Genomic DNA, 22,221 nt, shown 5'->3' with positions numbered 1-22,221 from the left:
GCTTCTCCCCTACCTCCCCAAACTTGTGGATCTGGACCAAGTCGGTTTTGTCCCAGGTAGGGAAGCGAGGGACAATACCCTTAAAGCCCTGAATGTCCACCATTGGCTAACCTCCACCAGATTTTTCTTATCACTCGACGCAGAGAAGGCCTTTGACAGGGTGGCGTGGGATTTTATGCAGGAGACCTTAAGGGCCATGGGCCTACCACTGACTATGCTGAACTACATCTCCACGCTCTATGCCGGCCCTACAGCGCGGGTCCAAGTGAACGTCTGCCTGTCAGATGCCTTCTCCATAACGAATGGTACCCGTCAGGGTTGCCCCCCTGATTTTTATTCTAACCCCGGAGACATTTTTGAGACGCCTTACATCTAATCCGACAATTAAGGGCATTGATATAAAGAATCGCACCTACAAAATTGCTGCATTCGCAGATGACATTCTTCTTTTCTTGAAAGACCCACTCACGACTATCCCTAATTTACTGAAAGACTTCGAGGACTTTAGATTTCTATCTAATTTTCAAATCAACTTCGCATAATCGTCGGCCCTTAACGTTTCCTTACCTGTTGCAACATGTAACCTTTGTAAATTTAACTTCCCATTCAAATGTAATAGCCGTGCCATTACTTACTTAGGGAATCCAATTTCCTGTATCCTTAGTAGACATGTCCATTTGTTTTCGTTAGAATGCATTTTCGTCCGAAAATCAGTTTTTTTTCGTTATCGTTTTAACAAACGATAACGAAAGTGCAAGAAACGAAAACCGAAAGATCCAACATAAAAAATGCTTTATTTTCGTTTTCGTTGCGGTAAAAATTCGATATAGAGAGATTCGACATTATAGGGAAAAGATTCGACATTATAGAGAAAAGATTCGACACTATAGAAATAATAGATTCGACATTACAGAGAATAGATTTCGATTTATGAGAAAATAGATTCGACATTATAGAGAATAGATTCGACATTATTACTAGTCATACAACATTAGAATTCTTGTAGGCGGAATATTCGAACGGAAATGTACGATTCGGCGTAAAGATTCGACGTTCCGTCGAATATTTTTTGACCATTAGACAGAAACCAACAAAGATTCGACGTTCCATCGAATATTCTTTTGACCATTCGACAGAAACCAAGTATTATTGGATTTTCGGACGAAAGCTATTCCCCAACGAAAAACGAAATAAATCAAAACGATTTTCGGGAGTAACTAAATAAATTTATTTTCCAAACGAAAACGAAAAAACAAAACAAAATATTCCAGTCTGCACATGTCTAATCCTTAGCGGACCTATACACACTATACTATGCCCCTTTACTACAAAACATACTGAATAATCTACGGGGATGGAACTTCTTCCGCGGATCCTGTACACTTTACAGGCGGTCCCTATCAAGATCCCCCCGGCTTTCTTCTCCTACAAAAAAGCATGTACTGACTTTGTCTGGCATAATTCCCATCCGCGTTTGAGTTACGGTCGGCTCACAGCACCGAAACTTAAAGGAGGCATAGGATTACCTGACATGTACAAGTACCACTTGGCCTGTGGCCTGACTAGAATAGTGGACTGGGAGGAGCGTGGAGAGTGAGTGAGGCAGAGATGTGAGAAGCGGAGAGGTGTGTGCCTGACCTCCCACGGATCTCCCCCCCATTAGGTCATGCTGGGAGCGCTGCCTATGCAGTTTAAAATCCCCGTTGCTGGAGTTTGCTGCCTGCTGATTTTCACCCTGGTTGTAACACCTTATCATCACTAACAAGAGGCGGTTACCTGCTCTCTGATCGGGGGCGTTTTGTGTCCTGTGGGGGCTCTTGCTTGCCTGTCCGCCCCGTCCGTCCCGACCGGGGAGCTTCTGGAGCCGGGGAGAGAGCGGAGGAGACCCGGGGGTGGAGGCTTAGCTGCAGCAGGTGAGCGGAGCGCGTGATTGGAGGACGGCGGTCAGCTGACCAGCCCACGTGATCGGCCCTGTCAGTCCCGGCGTGGATCGGCGTTCTCTGGCCATAGGAGGCTTTGGGAAGCACGGGATACAGCCAGGGGGTTCCCCCCTACTCTCCTACGCTGAGCCGGGTTGGTGAGGAGGATTCAGTCACCTTCTACATCAATGCACTGAAGCCTTGCAGCTCTGCCCAAAGGAGGAGAAGCTGGGGAAAAAAAACCTCACCACTATGCCTCATAAAGCTGCACAAAAGTGAGTAAAATCTTGTATAACGGTGGCAATAAGATACATGGTGCCTTGGACTGAGCTGAGCTATGGTAAACTGTTTGGACTGATCATAGGCCAAATGAATTAACAGTGCTGTAATGTGCTGGACTGCGTTGTGCATTGAGAACATGGTCTGACTATATGCCTAATGAATCTAACTGTCCAGTGAAGTAAAGTAAAGTGGGAGTGTGTACATTGCACACTGCATCGAGGACAACTGAGACTTCTGTACTTTACACCTGTGAAGTAGGGTCTATTGATTATTACCATCATTTACTATCCATGGTTCCTGATGTACAACTGGGGTGATATCCTGCTTTCAGATTTGTTGATTTGTTGCCCAACATTCGCTAGCACCTAAATACGGCACTATTTGACTTGCCCCCCGCTTATTATGGGCTAATTATGGGCTCCATATGAGATTCTGATCCTGAGATAGAGTCTCAGTAGAGCCTTAACAGAGGACAGAGAAAAACCTCCTTTTTTTTTGCTTTGCTCGCTCCAGGCAGTTTTGGCCTGCTTTGATTATAAAGGATAAAGAGGACACACTGGTTTCAAACGAATTAATGGTGACTATACTGCGCTGTGCTGTGCATTGATGTATGGACTGGCTATAGGCCTAAATGAACAAATTGAGCATTAGTGGTTAACTCATTATCTATCTCTAAACAGAAGTTTGTTGTTCTTATAATGTCAGGGCCGCAAGCATTGAGGTCAGCAAAAGACAAGGTGGGGGTAGCTGCTGCAGCAGCAGCCAAATTAGAAAAATTTGTCCTTTCATCAGAGCAAACCCCAAATAAAAATGGCTCAACTCCCCAGGCCTCTGCCAAAATAAACACAGATAGACGAAGCCAAGGCCAAACAGCGGCAGTGGCAGTAAGTAAAACTTCTGTTAACAAGAATACAGCTACCACAGTTATGGACCCAAAAGTAATTCCCAGGCCAGAAGATGCTCCCACAATAAAAGATGTATTCTTAGTGGTGAATGAATGCAAAAAGGCGCTAGGAGAACTGTGCGATCAAATGAAAGGCGTTAAGGAGGAATTGGTCTCAGTAAGACAGGAACTGCGGAAAACTAACGAAAGGATATCAGAGGCGGAGGGGAGGATCTCACAAATGGAGGACAAAATGCACCCCCTCAAACAAGACGTTAAGCACATGAGGTCCCAAGTGGATATATTCGAAGATAAAATGGACGAAATGGAAAATAGACTCCGGAGGGATAATGTCAGGCTGGTGGGGCTACCGGAGAGGTGTGAGGGGGCTAGACCAATAGAATTTTTGGAAAACTGGCTTGTAAAACTATTTGGTAAAGAAAGCTTCTCACAAATATTTACAATAGAAAGAGCGCATAGAGTCCCCTTTAAGCCCCCCCCCACCGGGGGGCGCCCAAGATCAATGCTATTAAAATTTTTAAATTACCGTGATAAAGAGGCCTTATTGAGAAAGAGTAGAGAAATGGGAGAGGTTTTCTTTGAAGGCTCTAAAGTCTCATTTTATCCTGATTTTTCCCCCCAGCTACAGAAAAGGAGGGCGGGTTTTCTGGAGATCAAACGGAAAATGCAGAAAGCTAAATTTTCATATGCTTTATTATACCCAGCGCGGCTACGGGTGGTTGCGCTGGGAAAGACATTATTTTTTGATAAACCTGAAGATGCAGCACTATGGATGGAATCGCAATTAAAGGAAGGAGAGGGGAGTCAGGAGTAAGGGGATTAATTTGCAATTTGTAAGGATAGGGGGGGGAGGAGGTGGGGGGAAGGGTGCACATTTAAATGAATGAGAGGAATTGGTCAAGAGTTGAACAGAGAAGGGAGAGATGTGAATGGAGATGGGGGGGAGGGGTGGGGGGGGGGAATGAATGAGGGTGTGTCAAGAGAGGTTAGGATGATGTGGGTAACGGCCATAGGAAGCCCCCTAGGGGAACACCTGGGTAGGTGCAGAGGGAGGGTGGAGGGAGGGTGGGGAGGGGGTGGGAGGGAGGGTGGGAGGGGAAGGGAAGATAAATACACGATACACAGGGAAAGAATGTTCACTGTAATAAGTAAAATGTATGTAAAACACGAATTAAAGAAGAGTATAGAAAGTAGCGATAATGCACAAAGGAATGTGAAAGGGGGTAAATGGCAAAGTAATGCACTAGCGGTACAAATTCTATATGGGAAAATAAAGTCTGAAAACCTACACGGGTATAATACTAAATAGCACATATATTTTTGGGAGATGTTGGATCACAAGTTCTAATAGATACGGTAAATTAGTAAATACTACTCACACAAATAAAAAGGGGGATTGTTTTTTTTTTTTTTTGTAAAGAATAGTTATATAAATTATGATTTGGGATTGGCATCCCCGACCCTTTATGGTATATCCTTGGCTACTGTATGTAAAGTAAAATGTTAAAATTAAGCTCATGGAACGTTAGGGGCATGGGAACTGCAGCTAAAAGGGCGGCAGTCTTTACCACAATGGAAAAGCATGGGATAGGGCTGATCTGTCTGCAGGAAACCCATTTAATGAAAAATACAAGTTATTTATTACAGAGTAAAAAATACCCTACCCAGTACCACTCAGTGCACTCCACATATTCTAGAGGAGTGAGTATTTTTGTGAGAGCTGGGGTTGGATTTTCCTGCAGACAGGTCAGCATAGATGAGTATGGTCGATTTATTTTCTTGCACTGTATAATAGATAACAAAATGTATATAATAGCGAATGTGTATGTCCCCCCACCCTTTAAGATTGATATTATGCTCAGATTAAACGAATTTATTTTGGGAAAGGAAGAGATACCGGTGTTGGTGTTAGGAGACTTCAATGAGGTCTTGGACCTAGGGGTCGATAGATTTCCTGCACCATTTGCCCCAGACCTCTTGAAGATTAGCCGCCTGGGTCAATTTATGGAAGAAGTGGGGTTGATAGATTTGTGGAGAGTGAGAAATCCGGGGATTCAACAATATTCTTGTTACTCAAGTACGCACTCTACACTCTCCAGGATTGATATGGCCCTGGGTAATTAGTTAGCATTTCAGACTGTGGGAAAAGTAATATATCTGCCAAGAGGAGTGTCTGACCACTCTCCTATGGTTTTAACCTTAAATCAAGACGGACAAAAAACTCAGAGGGATTGGAAAATCAATGCACATTGGTGTGAGTTAATAAAGAAGTCGGAAGAAGTTCTGCCTAAATTGAAGGAATTTGTAGATATCAATGAAGGTACCACGGGCACTGGGATATTATGGGACACCCTGAAGGCGTACCTTCGAGGTGTCCTGATCCAGCAGATAGCAAAATTTAATAAAAAAGCAAGAGAGGTGGAGGAGAAATCCCGTAGAGAGGTTTTAGAGGCAGAAAGTGACTATGTGGGGGACCCAACGCCGAAGGGGAGGAAAATATGGCTTGAAAAACAACAAGCATATAAGTCGGTAATTACAGGGGAAGTAGAGACTAGACGACTTTTCCTGCGACAATCGTCATTTGCAGATGGCGAGGGGGTTGGAAGGATGTTGGCACAGGTGGTAAAGTCTAACTCTTCTCCCTCCGGCGTTCGGTCCATCAGATTAATAAATGGCGCAATAACCTCAGACACCTCAGAGATAGTGCAGACCTTCTGGGCATTCTATCAAAAACTATACACCACACAAAAGGGGGGAATGGAGAAAGAAATGGAGGACTTCCTGGAGAGACTAGAAATCCCGCTTATAACACAACTAGAAAGGGAAGAACTAGAAACCCCAATAACACTTGGGGAGATACAATTGGCAGTAGCAGGTATGGCGAACCAAAAGTCGCCAGGACCAGATGGGCTCCCAGTGGAAATATACAAATATTATGGAGATATATTGTTACCTGAGCTTTTAAAAACATTAAATGGAGCAGCTATAGAAGGTAAACTCCCTGTCTCAATGCTGGAAGCAACTGTTATAATTATACCAAAAGATGGGAAAGATCCTTTGGACCCCGGGGCATATAGACCTATATCCCTTTTGTGCTCTGACGCTAAAATTATAGCAAAGATCCTGGCAACAAGGCTTAATAGGGTTATTTCAAAAATAATCCACCCAGACCAGACGGGATTTATAGCCAATAGATCTACTAGCATGAACATCAGGAGGACATTTCTAAACCTACAAACCCCAACAGAGAATGAGGGAGCAAGGGCCATACTGTCACTGGATGTGACCAAAGCCTTTGACAGCGTAGAATGGGGGTATATATGGAGGGTACTGGATAAATTTGGGTTTGGCCCGACTTTTTCGGGGTGGATAAAAATGCTCTATAACAACCCTAGTGCTAAGTTAAAGATAAATAATGAATTCTCAAAAAAAAAATTCTCGAGAGGGGGACGAGACAGGGGTGTCCCTTATCACCCCTGCTCTTCGCCCTAGCGATGGAACCTTTGGCAATTGCTATTCGGTCAAACATCGAGATATCCGGATTCCAGAGAATGACGGGAGAAGAAAAAATCGCGCTTTATGCAGATGACATCCTGCTCTTCCTGGGAGACACGGAACAATCTCTGTCAAAAGCAATGAGCCTGGTGGAGAAGTTCGGGAGTTTTTCGGGACTAGAAATAAACTGGGGGAAATCCGAGTTACTGCCGGTAGATCCACTTGGAGAAACGGCGATACGAGGACTGCCACAGTTAACAGTGGTAGATACAATGAGATATCTGGGGGTATTGGTGACGAAAAATCCCAATCAATACATTAATAAGAATCTCATCCCCTTACTTTTTAAGTTCAAACAAAAAATCTACATTTGGAAACGTCTCCATTTGTCAGTGGCGGGTAGATGTAGTTTAATCAAAATGATTTGGCAACCACAACTCTTATATGTAATGCACAATTCCCCAGTATGGATTTGTAAAAAATGGTTCAATAAAATCCAATCCCTCTTTAGGGAGCTAATTTGGAAAGGGGGACAGGCCAGGATACGTCTTCACACACTGCAACTCCCGGTGGGAGAGGGAGGACTTGCAGTACCCCAACCCGAGATTTATTATTTTTCTGCACAACTGCAACAAATAGGGGGGGGTAATATCCGAGGAGGAGGTACCCCCAACGGGAGGATAATGATGAATGGGGTTTCTCATGACACTATTTTCGAAGCACTAGAGGCTGACTCCTTTAACCATAGAAACCCCACAATAAAGATGATAACTAAAATATGGAAATCGGTTAAAAAGCTGATGGGCTATAGCGGGTTCTCTGAATTCTCCCCATTGTGGAATAACAATAAATTGAAGGAAATCCTTCAGATAGGTAAGGTCAGAGCATGGGAAATAAATGGTATTAGAAGGTTGAAACAACTGTATAAAGAGGATAAATATAGAAAATTTCAGGATTTAAGAGAGGAATTTAAGATACCTCAATATTCATTTTTTACTTATATACAGGTGGGACATGCCCTTGAAGCCCAATTTAGGACACAAACCCTAATGTGGTGTGAAATGCCCCTTTTCCAAAATCTAGGCAAGGAAGGACCAACTAAGGGACTTATCTCCGAACTATATAAACAGATAGGTAAAAAGGCTAATACGGGCCTGCATCTCCTAAAAACAAAAGAGAAATGGGAGGAGGACCTGGGGGAAGTGACACAGGACCAATGGCGGAGAGTCTTGGAGATGGGGCCGAAAGTTTCGGTCTCACCCCCACAAAGGGTCTCCCATTTGATGCTGGTGAATCGAGCTTATTATACACCTAAACGCCTGTTTAACTTCGGAAGAAGAACAGACGACAAATGTCCTAGATGCCAGGGGACTGGAGACCTAGTACACATGGTGTGGCGATGCCCAAAGTTGTTTCGCTATTGGGAAGGGGTGATAAATGTCATAGGGGAGACATTTGGTGTACCTTTGGAGGCGGAAGCCACACTATGTGTACTGGGATATAGAAGGGAATGGAGGGAGAAGAAAACCACCACAGCTGTATTACTGAGATGCCTGTTCCAAGCCAGGAAATTAATAATGTCAAGATGGCAGGCGATAACACCTCCTACAATAAGAGAATGGATTGGAGCAGTAAATGATACGATATGTAAAGAGAGAGCAGTTTATACTAAAAGAGGTAATCTTAGGGAGTTTGAGGAGATGTGGAGACCATGGCTGGATGAGAACGACCTGCCCCTCTAGTGGGTAAGAAAGACAACTGGGATGAGCCAGAAATAAAAATAACACCCAAAAATAAAGACATATAGGTGGCAATTCAGGAAAACTGGGGCTGGCCTTGAAACCTCAATAGGGGAGAGAGGAAAAGGGAGGGAAGGTCCAGACATATAAATCTAAGGGCGAAGATATTAGGTATTAACCACACCGTGAACAGGAATAAGAATAGTCCACCTGATTGAAGGAGGTGATCTGAGCATTCTATCTCTTTCTTTTTTCTATTTTTCTTTTTTTTTGTTTGTTTGTTTTTTTTTTCTCTCCCCTTTTCCTGCCTTCTACATAAACAAGATATTTAATGTGTGTACTTGACTTTTATATCACCTGTGTTTTATATGGAGAGTAAGTCACATATAAGGAATGATGTCGGTTCCTGGAATTTTTTTAAATGATTAAATGTGTATAAGAAAAAATAAAATAAAGAATGAAATTTAAAAAAAAAAAAGAATTGTGGACTGGAATGTGCACTGCGAACAAAAAGATTGGGTACAGCTTGAACAAATGTTTTCTCCCCACCCTCTCCCCCAACGCCCGTGGACCGCACAGCGCAGTGTTCCGGCGGGCTTAAAGATGGTTTACAGCTGGGGAGTGGTCCTTGAATAGTCCTTGAAAGAGACTTAAAGGTATATGATAACCATATAATAACCATATATTAACGTTGTGCCCGGCTGTCCCAGGGAAACCAAAAAAAAAATGAGGGGAATGGGCAAAAAAAAAAAAAAAGGCAGCAAAGTGTACCCAAGATATATAAAAAAAAATTAACTGGTCCCGACCTTTTGGCTTTGACTTTGGCCAGCCAGATCTTTGTTACTGCACAATCAGGGGGAGAAAAGCAGTTCTTTCCCTCTCACCTCCTTATACAGAGGAGGGGGGGGGGGGGAAATAAAGTGCTTGGTGCAGTTTTTAGTTTGATCAGTTAATCAGTTAACGGATTGATACACAGTTCCACGCATAATGCACCCATGCAGCCCCGACATTATTATTGAAAGAAAAATAAAAGATGTCTTTATTTCATGAATATAGGGATCAGTCCTTGATAGAAAGATGATATGAAGATGATGACCATATGTCAACTTTGGACCCGTCTGTCCCAAAAAAAAGGGGAAGGGACAAAAAGAGCAGCAAAGCGTACCAGAGATATGAAAAAAAAAGAAAAGTAAATAGTCCCGGCCGTTTTAACTTTGGCTAGACAACTCTTTTTCACACAATCAGAAAAGAAAGCGGTTCTTTCCTTCCCACTTCCATGTACAGAGGGAGGAAGAAGTAAAGTGCATAGAGCAATCAACTTTTAATTCAATCAGTTGGCATATTAGCAGATTGCTACTACACAGTTCCATGCACAATGCACAAATACTATAGTGGGTTACTCACTCCGTCCTTTCCCTGTTGTCTTATCACGGCTTCACCACTGTTAGGCTAATCGCTCTGTTATAGGAACCGTCCTCCTTACTTTGCTCGTACACTCCTCTGCTCTCTATGCTCCAGGGTCTCGAGCACCCCTCCTTATCTTCACCCGTGCCTGCGCCCTCTTACCACGCCAAGGTGAGAGAGGTGATGGACCTCTTTCTTCTCCTGAGAGCATCCTCACTCCCACTGTTCTTTCTTTGCGCTACTATGTGACCACCAATCCATTAACTCCTCAATTCAAGGGCCCAAATTCTGCCTGCAGTCTGGGCAACCCCCAGTCAATGGCCCTGGCACCGCCTTTCCCCCACTGACTCATCCGAGGGTACATCTCCCTCCTGCACTGGCTCCTTCCAGGTGGGGTCAGCAGAGCACATAGGCACAGCCGGCATTTCAGGGACAGTGTCTGGTTCCTGCTAAGCGGTACCCACAGTTACCAAGTCCCTGACGGGGCTGCAGGCCATAGCAGATCTCCATCCTTCTTCCCTGATGTCACTCACCAGCAGGAGGAAGAAGGTTCTAATTAACTTATATATATCTTTATATCACTAAAGGGGTCACCAGCAGGAGGAAGGGGGTCCTGATTCCTCTATGTAGTGCCCACCCCAAATCTAGGGGGCGCTATTTCAAATTTAAGGGAAGTCTGGGCCAATACTCGGGCCCACACCTGTTTAATTTACACAAATTTGCCTCTGTTCTGGCTGTGGAACTACTTGGTAGCTTCCCTTGTTGCCTGCAGGTGGTGTTGCTATCTCGGCCTTATGTTGGAACACAGGTGTACCATGGTGTATTGGGTGTCCTTTCTCGGCAGCAGTACAGTGGTAGTGGTGACCCCGCTTTGCATGCTGGGGTGGGGTACTTAAAGGAGTTCTCTGACCTAAAACTTTTAACCCCCGCTGTGCCCGGGCTGTAAAACTATACAAAATAAACTTTCACTTACCTGCCTACGATCCCCCGTTGTTCCGATATCGCCGTCCCGTTCTCCGGTCCCGGTCTCTTCCGCTTCCTGTGTGTCGGTGACTCATAGTGCGCTCAGCCTATCAGCGGCCGCGACGGGACATTGCTGCGGCCGCTGATAGGCTGAGCGCACTATTAGTCACCGACACACAGGAAGCGGAAGAGACCGGGACCGGAGAACGGGACGGCGATATCGGAACAACGGAGGATCGTAGGCAGGTAAGTGAAAGTTTATTTTGTATAGTTTTACAGCCCGGGCACAGCGGGGGTTAAAAGTTTTAGGTCAGAGAACTCCTTTAAGGGGCAGATGTAGGGTTGCCAACTTTCTGAAATGGAAATAAGGAACAGGGGAGGGGGCGGGGCGGGGGGGGGGGGGCATGGGCGGGGCGGGGATGTTTTTTCCTGTGCAAAAAATAAGACAACATTTTAAGGAAGTGTAGTGCAAATATCTGTATATAATTATACTTCCATAACTTTTTATGGAAAACAATAACACATAAAAAAACAGCTAATAAAGAAAATATAAAATATTGCACTCAAATACTGCATTCAAGCAATACAAACACCCGTATGTATGCACATGAAAAATATCACAGAAACAGATTAAGCACATTGTGCCGCTATTTTTTCCATGTGTACTTTTTTTGATTTCTTGCAGCAGCGAGTAGGTGTTTGTCCTGTAGAGCTGCACTGTAGAACTCTGTACAAGACATCTCATAATCCAGAGTGATGATCAGCTCACTTTTTATGAGTCCAACTGAACATTTGTTTCGTACATCTGACCATTTATTTTTCATTGCCGAGAACACCCTCTCCACATACCCAGTGGAAGATGGGATGCTGAGGACAAAGGATGTTTGGGAGATCAGTTGCCTGTAGAACTGCCATCCACTTCTCTGCTGTTCCCTTGGACACCCAGTGATCATGCTCTGTGAGATGCTTTAGAATGTTGTTGGCAGTAACACACTCATCATAAAGCATATCCATGGAGATGTTTTTCCTGCTAACCAGGTGAAGCTGCTCAATGATCTTCTCCATGCCATCATAAGAGATACTCCCAGATGTCAGAGAGAGGGGCTGTAGATGGAAAAGCCAGTTGTCTTCTGAAAAATTGAACCATTTTTCTATGTACATAATGGCAGTGTTTAAGAAGGCTGCAAACTCCTGTGTGGCAACATCAGCATCAGGTGGAGAAAGGCGCTGAAGCTTTTGTTTAGTTAGGTAGCCATAGAACCCATCATCTCTTCTCTGAGATAGTTTTGTCAGAAAAAAATGCATGATGGCATAGAGGTCAGCTGATGTGGTGTCATTCCTCTCCAGCTTTTTGACCACTTCTTCAAAGAGGGTCAAGATGTTGTTACAAAAGAGGAGATACACCTCCACAAGATCAGGCTCGTCGTCCTCAACGCCAGCAGCATCACATGTTAATTTCAGCAATGTTTGCAGGTGCCTTGGACAGCCAACACCCATGCTAATGAAATAGGACTTGAGAGCAGTCCAGCTCTGGAGCAGGCGACTGATTGCAGGGTTGAGTGACAGCCATCTGGTCACCACATGGCGCATAACTTCATGGAACTCGACATCACAAAAGGCACAAAACTCCTTTAGGGACTCTCTCCTTTTTGCAGAGATGGAAAAGAAACTGTAGATCTTCAGAACTACATTTTCTATGTCGACTGAGAGTTGATCCAGGGCATACTTTATGGTGTTATGTACAATATGCGCATGGCAGTTGCCTCTGAGGAGATCACTGTTGGAACTTTTTAATTTTGAGAATACTGAATTGTGGATTCCATAATTGACATTTGTATTATCTGCACTGAATGCAGACACATCATCCAAACTCAGGCCCAGGTTTTCAAGAGAGCTGCGAATTGTAGCGACTATTCCCTCAACATATTCATCTGGATTTTCAACAAAATCTATCAACTTGTTCATGACCCCGCTCTCTGCAGTAAAAAACTGTACAGCCGAGGGAAACATCTTGCGATTGCCCTTGTTCGATGCATCCGTTTGAATAGAGAATGGAGGTGGATTCTCAGCACTTTTTAATTTCTTGATCACCTCCTGTACTGCCTTTGGGGCAAGGACTTCTGTGACGAGTGCCTCTGCTTTTGTTCTCCCACAGGACATCTTCTTGACAATATTAGAATCGCCCAGTGTTCGGTGACAGAGCTTAAGCCCACAGTCAGAACTGTTGTAGCTTAAATTGTGCTTCACTGTATGATATACATGTGCTAGCTCAGCAGCAGTGACCTAAAGCAAGAGATATACCATTTGTAAGCCTATGCTGTGTGACGAATTAATAAAAATTAAAAAAGATAATAAAGAAAATAGATTTTAAAGTGTCAAAAACAAATTGCAAGTGTCATTTGAATAAACTTTGCTGATCTTTGAACCCCCTTCAAAGACCCCACCCTTTTTTAAACCTTGACCTATCTAAATCTATAATTATTTCCCTCCTCCAGGCCAGGGTACCATATTAAGAAACCCATGACCAGTGTAATTCGGATAGCCCAATTACCCCCAAAACCAACCACATTGTTACCATTACCTTACCCCCCCCTTCTATATAAACGAGAGACACAAGTTGTTGGAGTCAAATTGGCCACGACAGCCAAATTTTTATTTTACCACAAAATAATTTTAAATAAAATAATTAAATCACACCAAACTTTTCCTTTAACAATTTAATAACCACTTTTAATAATAATAACCCAGCTTATTGGTCTTTGACGGTACCCGGCTTAAACTTCCTTTATTTAACCTTACACTGCGGAAACCATTAACCATAACCGGCCCCCAGCCGACCCAGCTCGGAGACAAACCTTTTCCCACCGCAGTGCAACCATACCCGTATTCCAGCGGACACCGTTCCACTGGAATAATCCCCCATAAGGGTCCCATCCCACCAATGAGCCCACCACCATTTTCATCCCATCTGTAACTGCCACCATCAAAGACCAACGAACACCGCCGACCACTCTGCCACCGCTGTCATGACGAACATATCCCTCCGACCTGAAATAGAGAAAACACACAAACGACACCAAACACAACACCAATAGGGAGGGTGGGTGGGAAAAACCTGCCTCCTCTGGTCGTTCCTTCCCGCACTTTCCTCCCGAGTCCACGCCTCCCCCTTTTATAATACTCATCCCCTCTCTGCAAGCCATTTCATTTTCCTTCCACCAACCAGCTTCCTTCATTCCTTAACCCTTCCTTGTCCTACCTCCCCACAGTCATGCCCGGCCCTACGTTATTTGTTTTCTGGCTTTTTACTCCGGGCCTCACTTGACCAGTGTAATTCGGATAGCCCAATTACCCCCAAAACCAACCACATTGTTACCATTACCTTACCCCCCCTTCTATATAAACGAGAGACACAAGTTGTTGGAGTCAAATTGGCCACGACAGCCAAATTTTTATTTTACCACAAAATAATTTTAAATAAAATAATTAAATCACATCAAACTTTTCCTTTAACAATTTAATAACCACTTTTAATAATAATAACCCAGCTTATTGGTCTTTTACGGTACCCGGCTTAAACTTCCTTTATTTAACCTTACACTGCGGAAACCATTAACCATAACCGGCCCCCAGCCGACCCAGCTCGGAGACAAACCTTTTCCCACCGCAGTGCAACCATACCCGTATTCCAGCGGACACCGTTCCACTGGAATAATCCCCCATAAGGGTCCCATCCCACCGATGAGCCCACCACCATTTTCATCCCATCTGTAACTGCCACCATCAAAGACCAACGAACACCGCCACAGCCCAAAAGGGTAACACCTTGCCCTTACGGGCCCCTCCACACCCGCAGGGCCCTCTGTATCCCCTCCTGTAGATCCAAAAACCACAGCTCCATACCCACATCGGATACGTGAATACCATCTCTACTGAGGTATAGGCCGACGTTCTCCTCCAACTCCAAGTGTCTTACCACTAGCCCCCCATGTCTCACCACAAACCTCCCAATCACCTTGTTAACCTTGATCCGCCCCTTGTTCAGCCTCACTACCGATCTTGCCATGCGCCAAGTGGTCCGAGCGATTATGTCGGACCAAACCAGTAGCATTCCAGGATAAGCCGCGCGAAAGGTCAATACATCCGCCTTAACGGCCGTGATCAAGTCCCCGATGGGCCTAATTCCTAAATCATTCCCCCCTACATGGAGGACTAACACATCAGGAGGACGGTCCAGTCGGGCATAGTGCTGCACCTCCGGCAGCACCCTGCCCCACCCCATCCCCCTAATACCCAACCACCGTATCCTAGCCTCTCCCCTAGGGAATCCCAGCTGCCTGCCCTCTGGCCTAGCTTCCGCCCTTCTGGCCCCCCAGTACACATATGAGTGCCCCAAAATCCAAACGAGGCGCTCCTGACCACCATCTGAAAGACAAATAACAAAATTGAGTGAACAGTAACATGCACCACCTTCCACATGCACCACCTTCCACCTTCCGTGACATTTTACTCCATCAACATATGTGGTCTAACGTATGACCTGAACCTCTTGGATTCCCACCTGCCAATACGTTTAACTGCCGCCTCATCCAACCCGCACCGAGCCGCCTCAGTAGCCGCCCCGATGCGGAAGGAGTGTGAAGCGAATTGCTTTCCATCGAACCCCGCTGCCCGTAGGCATTTCCTAAACACTGCCGTGAACTGAAACTTGGATACGAACAACCCATCCGCATGCATTAGCAGGGGCCCTCCCAGCCCCGGGCGTATGGCCAAAAACTCCCTCACCACCTTTACCGGGCAAACTCCCGACCCTTGTAGCGCATATAGAAACACATCCACCCCTTTTCCGACCTGATCCGTTTTGGACCTGCGCAACCTAAACACCACTCTACCTTCCCCCACTTGTACGTCTGTGACTAACAACCCTCCCCCAACTGTTTTTGAGGGGCTAACTAATTCTCCCACCGGGAACGCCCCAAAAAACGCGATAGTAAAAACCGCCCTAAACAAAATAACTTCGTACTCACCAGAGCATACCTCCGACAGCACCCCACAGATCGCCTGCAAGATTCCGAAGGACACCGGTCTCCTCGTATCCCTGCTCCTATTCCCCTTCCTGTACCCCTTCACCGCTTGTTTCACCCAAAATGACTTTGTAAAATCCATCCTGCCCTGCAGCTTAAATAAAAAGGCCAGTGCCGCCAACTTTTTGTCCAGCGCAGAAACAGACCCGCCCCCCTCCATGTGTCTAGCCGCAAAGTACAGTACCAACCAACCCATTTCAGCATCACCTGGCTTGTCTTCCGTGGCACGCATGAAACTGGCCCACTCCTTCCAGACCTTGGCATATGCCGCCCACGTAGGCCCACTCACCGAGCGTCTGATCCATGTTGCGGCGATTCCGAAACAATCCCCCACATCCACCCCGGGCAGGGCACCCCTTCTCTGTCCGCGTGCGGGGCCAACTCTCTGAAATTGTCCCACTGAAAGCGAGACAGCGCATCAGCCAACTTGTTGTCCACACCCGGAATATGCACCGCATACATAAATATGTTCCACTGCAGGCATCTCAACACCAAATGGCGCAGCAACCGAACCACCGGCAAAGAAGAAGCGGTGATCCGATTGATGACTTGGACCACCCCCATGTTGTCACAGTTTAGTCTGATCTTCATATTCCTGCAAGATTCCCCCCACAACTCCATGGCCACCACCACAGGGAACAATTCCAGCAATACCAGGTTCTTCACCAACCCCTCCGTGACCCACTCCACCGGCCACCCTTCCGCACTCCATTGTCCTTTAAAGAAAGCCCCGTAACCTGTAGATCCAGCCGCGTCCGTGACCAGATCCAAATCAAAGTTACTCACCGGGCCTTCCATCCACAAGGACCGGAAATTGTAGTCCTCTAGAAACGAATGCCACACCCGCAAGTCCGCATGTAGCTCCCTTGTCAGTCTTACAAAATGTGACGGTACTTTAACCCCTGCTGTAGCCGCCGACAGCCGTCGGCTAAACACCCGTCCCATAGGGATGATGCGGCAGGCAAAATTCAATTTGCCCAGCAGGGATTGCAGTGCCCTCAACTGCACTTTTTGGCGCCCCAACATACCTTTTATCTCCAGCCGGAGATTGTCCACCTTCTCCACAGGTAACCTACACTCCATGGCCACCGAGTCTATCACGATCCCCAGGAAACTCAATTCTGTAGTCGGGCCCTCCGTCTTATCTGCCGCCAGCGGCACTCCAAACCTTTCCGCCACATGCTGCAATGTTGCCAGCAATGTCGCGCAAACCCTGGAAGCCGGGGGGCTCACGCACAGAAAATCATCAAGGTAGTGGATGACAGAATTTACCCCTGCCACGTCCCTAACTACCCATTCCAAAAAAGAACTGAACTTCTCAAACAAGGCGCACGAGATGGAGCACCCCATGGGCAAACACTGGTCCACATAATACTTCCCCTGCCACCGGCAGCCCAACAGCCAAAAACTGTCCGGGTGTACCGGCAGCAAACGAAATGCAGCCTCAATGTCCGATTTTGCCATGAGCACCCCTTGCCCATATCGCCTGACCCACTGCACCGCCGCGTCGAACGACGTGTACGACACTGTACAAGCCTCCGGGTCAATCGCGTCATTCACCGATCCCCCCTTTGGGAAGGACACGTGGTGAATGAGGCGGAACTTGTTCGGCTCTTATTTGGGCACCACTCCCAGGGGCGACACCACCAGCCTGGGCAAAGGCACCTCCTCGAATGGCCCCCCCATCCTACCCAATTCCACCTCCTTGGCCAACTTGTCTGACACTACCCCCGGGTTCTCAAGAGCCGACCGCAAGTTCTTCGCCAAAGGTGGCACCTCTGACAACGCACACGGAATGGTAAAACCCACCGATAAACCGGAGGCAAGCAGCGCAGCCGCCGCCCTATCCGGATACCTATTTAGGAAAGGACGCATGCTTTCCCCCTTCACCGGAGTCATCCCTCTTGTTCCCAGCCTCCCCTGTTCGCTTCCCTTTTTTAAAACATCGCGACAATGGATGGCTGCCCCCACACCCTGAACATTCGTGACGGAAACGACAGGTTCCTCCATATGTGCAGGAACCCTCGTTAAACTTCCAGCATAACCCCCACTTTTTTCCGGCCGGCGGTCCCGAGGTGCATGTACCTCCGGCCCCCCCCCGGAAAAAACTGGTTTGGCGTCCGTGGCGCCGACATCATGCGCATCCACAGGCTGATATCCTTATGGTCCCACCTGAGAGAGGGGCGAACGGCCCTGCGCTGACGAAATTGCTCGTCATAACGCAGCCAACCTGTCCCCCCATACAACCGATGAGCCTCCCCAATCGCGTCCATATAGCAGAACAACCCGGAGCAATGCTCCGGATTCTTCTCCCCTATAACGCTGGCCATAATGGCAAAGGCCTGTAACCAGTTCACAAAAGTGCGCGGGATCAGCCTGTACCTCCTCTTCTCCTCATCCTCCTTTTTGGAGTCATCCAGCTTCACTCTATCCAGATTGAACTTCTCCAAAGGGAGGAGGGAGAAGATTTCCACGTACTCACCTTTGACAATCTTGTCCCGCACCTCCTGTTTCAAATGCACTCCTAGCGGACCCTCATAACAAATGTAGACTTCGCCTTTTGCAGCGTCATATATGCGCACCACATCAGATCTAACCACCGCTGGCTTGTCCCCCCCCGACTTTTCCCCCGATGTGCTGCTATCCGGGACCGGCCCCGACCCCCCGGTGAGGGGGACGTCCGCCACCACCGCAGGGGGTGCTGCGACTGCAGCCCCCGCCCCCCCCCACCCACGGCGCCACCTGTGGATGTGGTTGTAGCCCCCCAGAAAACCTCTGCACAAGGTCCCGCAACCCCCTGAAAAATTCCCCCAGGCCCGCCGGTGTCCCCGGCGCAGCAGGCAAAACGCCCGCCACCCCCGGACCAGCAGCGGGGGGGGGGGGCTTTGGACTCCCGGCCCACCCCCCACAGAAACATCAGGTGCCCCCCCCACCCCCATCCCCCAACAATCTACACAAGACAGCAGCTACATCCCCCTCCATAGAGTTAGTGTGCTTACCGTGTCGGCTGGATGCGTCTCCCACAGCCCTTGCAGGCCCGTCCACCGCCGGCGCCACCACCGCGGGCTCCTCTCTGTCCGACTCTGAGACTTCCCCCTCCGACCTGTCTTCCGAAGCCGGCGTCCGAGAAGATGTCAACCCCCCAGGCGGACCATGCCTGGAGGTTGCAGACCCTGGCCTAGGCGCCGGGCGACCTCTGGAGTGTGACCCGGCTGTCGTCGTGGCGGACTGCCCATCTGCTCTCCCAGGGCCCCGACTAGGCCCCGGCCCTCCATCTTCCTGGTAGGGGGAGTCCGACCCCCCTCCCCTCCGGGAACCGGCGGCCGCGTGGGAATCCAGCCCGCCGGTCGAATCCCTGCTTCTCCCGCGCCGAGTCCCCCCCCTCGTGATCCCCGGACTAGAGGGGGAGACCGAGCGATCCCTGTGTCCCCGACGAGCAGGAGAGGTACGGGCGCCATCGTGACCCGTAGCCCCGCCCACCGAGCTCCGCCGATGGCGAGGATTCTGGTCCGCCTCACCCCCGCCGAAGAATTGGCGCGCTTGGCCGGGGGGGGGGGCGCCGGGTCCACATGGGGGCTCCTAACTGGGCGCTGAGCTCTCACTGTTGGGCTGAGCAAGTAACGCTCCGGGGCCCTGGACCTCCGAGCGCGAGGCAGCCGCGCTTCTGTCTGCTGGGACCCCCCCGCTTCTTCCCTCAGCAGACCACCGACCTGTTCCTCTAGCCATCCGGGGTCCCGAGACGCGGCCGCTGCCCTTAGCCGTGCAAATATCAGGTCTATATCCATCTTTCTTTAGCTAAAGACCAGGAGCAGAGAAAAACCTGCCTCCTCTGGTCGTTCCTTCCCGCACTTTCCTCCCGATTCCACGCCTTCCCCTTTTATAATACTCCTCCCCTCTCTGCAAGCCATTTCATTTTCCTTCCACCAACCAGCTTCCTTCATTCCTTAACCCTTCCTTGTCCTACCTCCCGACAGTCATGCCCGGCCCTTTGTTATTTGTTTTCTGGCTTTTTACTCCGGGCCTCACTTCAGGATTCAGAAATGATTGACACATTATGAGGGAGTGGGACATCACAGGAACACAAGGGGGAACACTGGGTAGATGTATATGGATGGAATGTTAGGCTAAACTTGTATATCAGCCTCTGGAGACGTCTGACGAACAAGGAACCTCGACATCGTTCCCTCCTGTGCCCGCAGCCTCTCGCTCCTCTTGTGATTATCTCCTGATGTGTGCTGCTTAATATCACACACTCCGCCGTGAGAAATAGAAAAAACGCGACGGCATATGGTACAATTGGCCTTGTATTCATTGTCCCTCACGCATTCCAGCCACGGGTAGTCATTTTCCCATTCAATTCTGTATTTTTGCGCTCTTTTCTTTTTTGCTGGCTGCTCGGAGGAGGTAGTCATTTTTAAAATTCTTCTCCCTGTCATCATCACCGCAGGTGCCGGGCGGGGAATGTTGGGAGGGGTTACGTCGTGACGTCGCGACGTCATCCGGCACGGCATTGGTCAGAAGGCCGCGGAGGGGAGGGGACGCCGAGCGCCGACGCACACAGACAGTCACTCATCACTACATGATGAAAGTGACGAACTGAACACCAAGGTACCGTGGAAAACGGAACAAAGTGCGTTCCGTATCGGTCTGATACGGAACAGCACTTTTGTGTTTAAAATACGGAACGATTCCGTATTTTACGGAACGGTTGGCAACCCTAGGCAGATGCCATTTTGCGAGCTCGACTTTGGGGCCTCATTGACCCATTGACCCAGAGTTGCTTCGCTGTTTATGGGACAAGAAGTTCACTCTGTATGATCCTAGGGCTGTGGGAGAAGCCATGGCTCGGGAGTTGTTGCAGAGTAAAAGTGAAGTGCAGTTTTAAGGAGTGGAAAGCTGCTAACTCCAAAGAAGCACCCAGGGATGGTGGCCAGGGCCGTCTTAATAGCATCATGGGTCACTGGGCAAAGTAATGCTCTGGGGCCCTTACAATGATGACAGTGCAGGTAAACAGACATCAAGTAGGTAGGAGGCAGACTGCCTATTGCAGGGTAGCATGGGCTCAAGGACCAGCTGCTTTGGGGAAAGTACAGCTAGGGCCCCTGGGCAGTGCCCAGATGTGCCCTCTCATTAAGACAGCCCTGGTGGTGACAGACATGCTTTCCCAGATAAAAGAGCACAATGTCAATCTGTGAAATTTCTTATGGACTTTCCACTAGGGTTGCCACCTCATCCCTTTAAAAAGGAACACATCTGAATTACACAGGTTCTGTGGCTGATTAAGGTGGTAATTAAACTCACTTGGTGCCTTATCTGCATTAAATTAGCCTCAGAACCTGTGTAATTCAGATGTGTTCCTTTTTAAAGGGATGAGGTGGCAACCCTACTTTCCACCCCCGACAACGAAGCTACAAGGGTAACGTGCAAACCCAAAATATAACCAGCAGCTCCTGCGGGGGTAGTGCTACATGTATGAATATCAACATACTTTTTTTTTTTGTTTTTAGTTCTCATACTTACTGTTTTATGTGACATTTTATGTTTTTGGTTACTTTGTTGTACCTATTATTGTGTTTTGTATTTTTATAGCTATTAATGGCATATGGTAATATGAGGAGGTTTCATTTTGTTTTTGACCACAAGATGTTGCCCTTTCTCAGGTTCTCATTGACATGTGTGGATAGCTACATACTGCATTTTTTATTTTTTTATTTGTTTTTGTTTTTTAAATGTTTTTGTTTTTAGTTCTCATATTTTTTTTGGTGACTTTTTATGTTTTGGTTACTTTGTTGTAGCTATTGTTCTTTTTTTTATAGCGATATTGTTGGCATTTGGTATTATGAGGATGTTTGATTTTGTTTTTGACCACAAGATGTCACCCTTTCTCCAACTTTTGTTGACATGTATGAATATCAACATATTTTTAGTTTTTTTATTTCGTTTTTTACATTTTTTTGTTGGTTTTTAGTTCTTATAATTACTTTTTTAGGTGACTTTTTATGTTTTGGGTTCCTTTGTTGTAGCGATTATTTTAGCTATTGGTATATGTAATATGAGGATGTTTAATTTGTTTTTTTGACCACAAGATGTCGCCCTTTCTCTGGCTCTCATTGATTTGTGTGGATAGCTACATATTTATTATTTTTTTATTTGTTTTTTTTATTTATTTTTGTTCTAGTTTTTAGTTCTCATAATTACTTTTTTAGGTGACTTTTTATGTTTTTGGTTACTTTTTTGTAGCCATTATCGTGTTTTGTGAGATGTTATTGGCATATGGCACATGAGGATGTTTGATTTTGTTTTTGATCACAAAATGACGCCCTTTTTCAGGCACTCGTTCAGATGTATAAATATCTACATATTTTCTGTTTTTTTTTATTTCGTTTTCAATTTTTTGTTTTTTAGTTCTCATAATGACTTTTTAGGTGACT

The sequence above is a fragment of the Rana temporaria genome, chromosome 1 (assembly GCF_905171775.1).
Source record: "Rana temporaria chromosome 1, aRanTem1.1, whole genome shotgun sequence".
Lineage (NCBI taxonomy): Eukaryota > Metazoa > Chordata > Amphibia > Anura > Ranidae > Rana > Rana temporaria.
The sequence above is the reverse complement of the archived record's forward strand: the minus strand, read 5'-3'. Positions refer to the sequence as shown.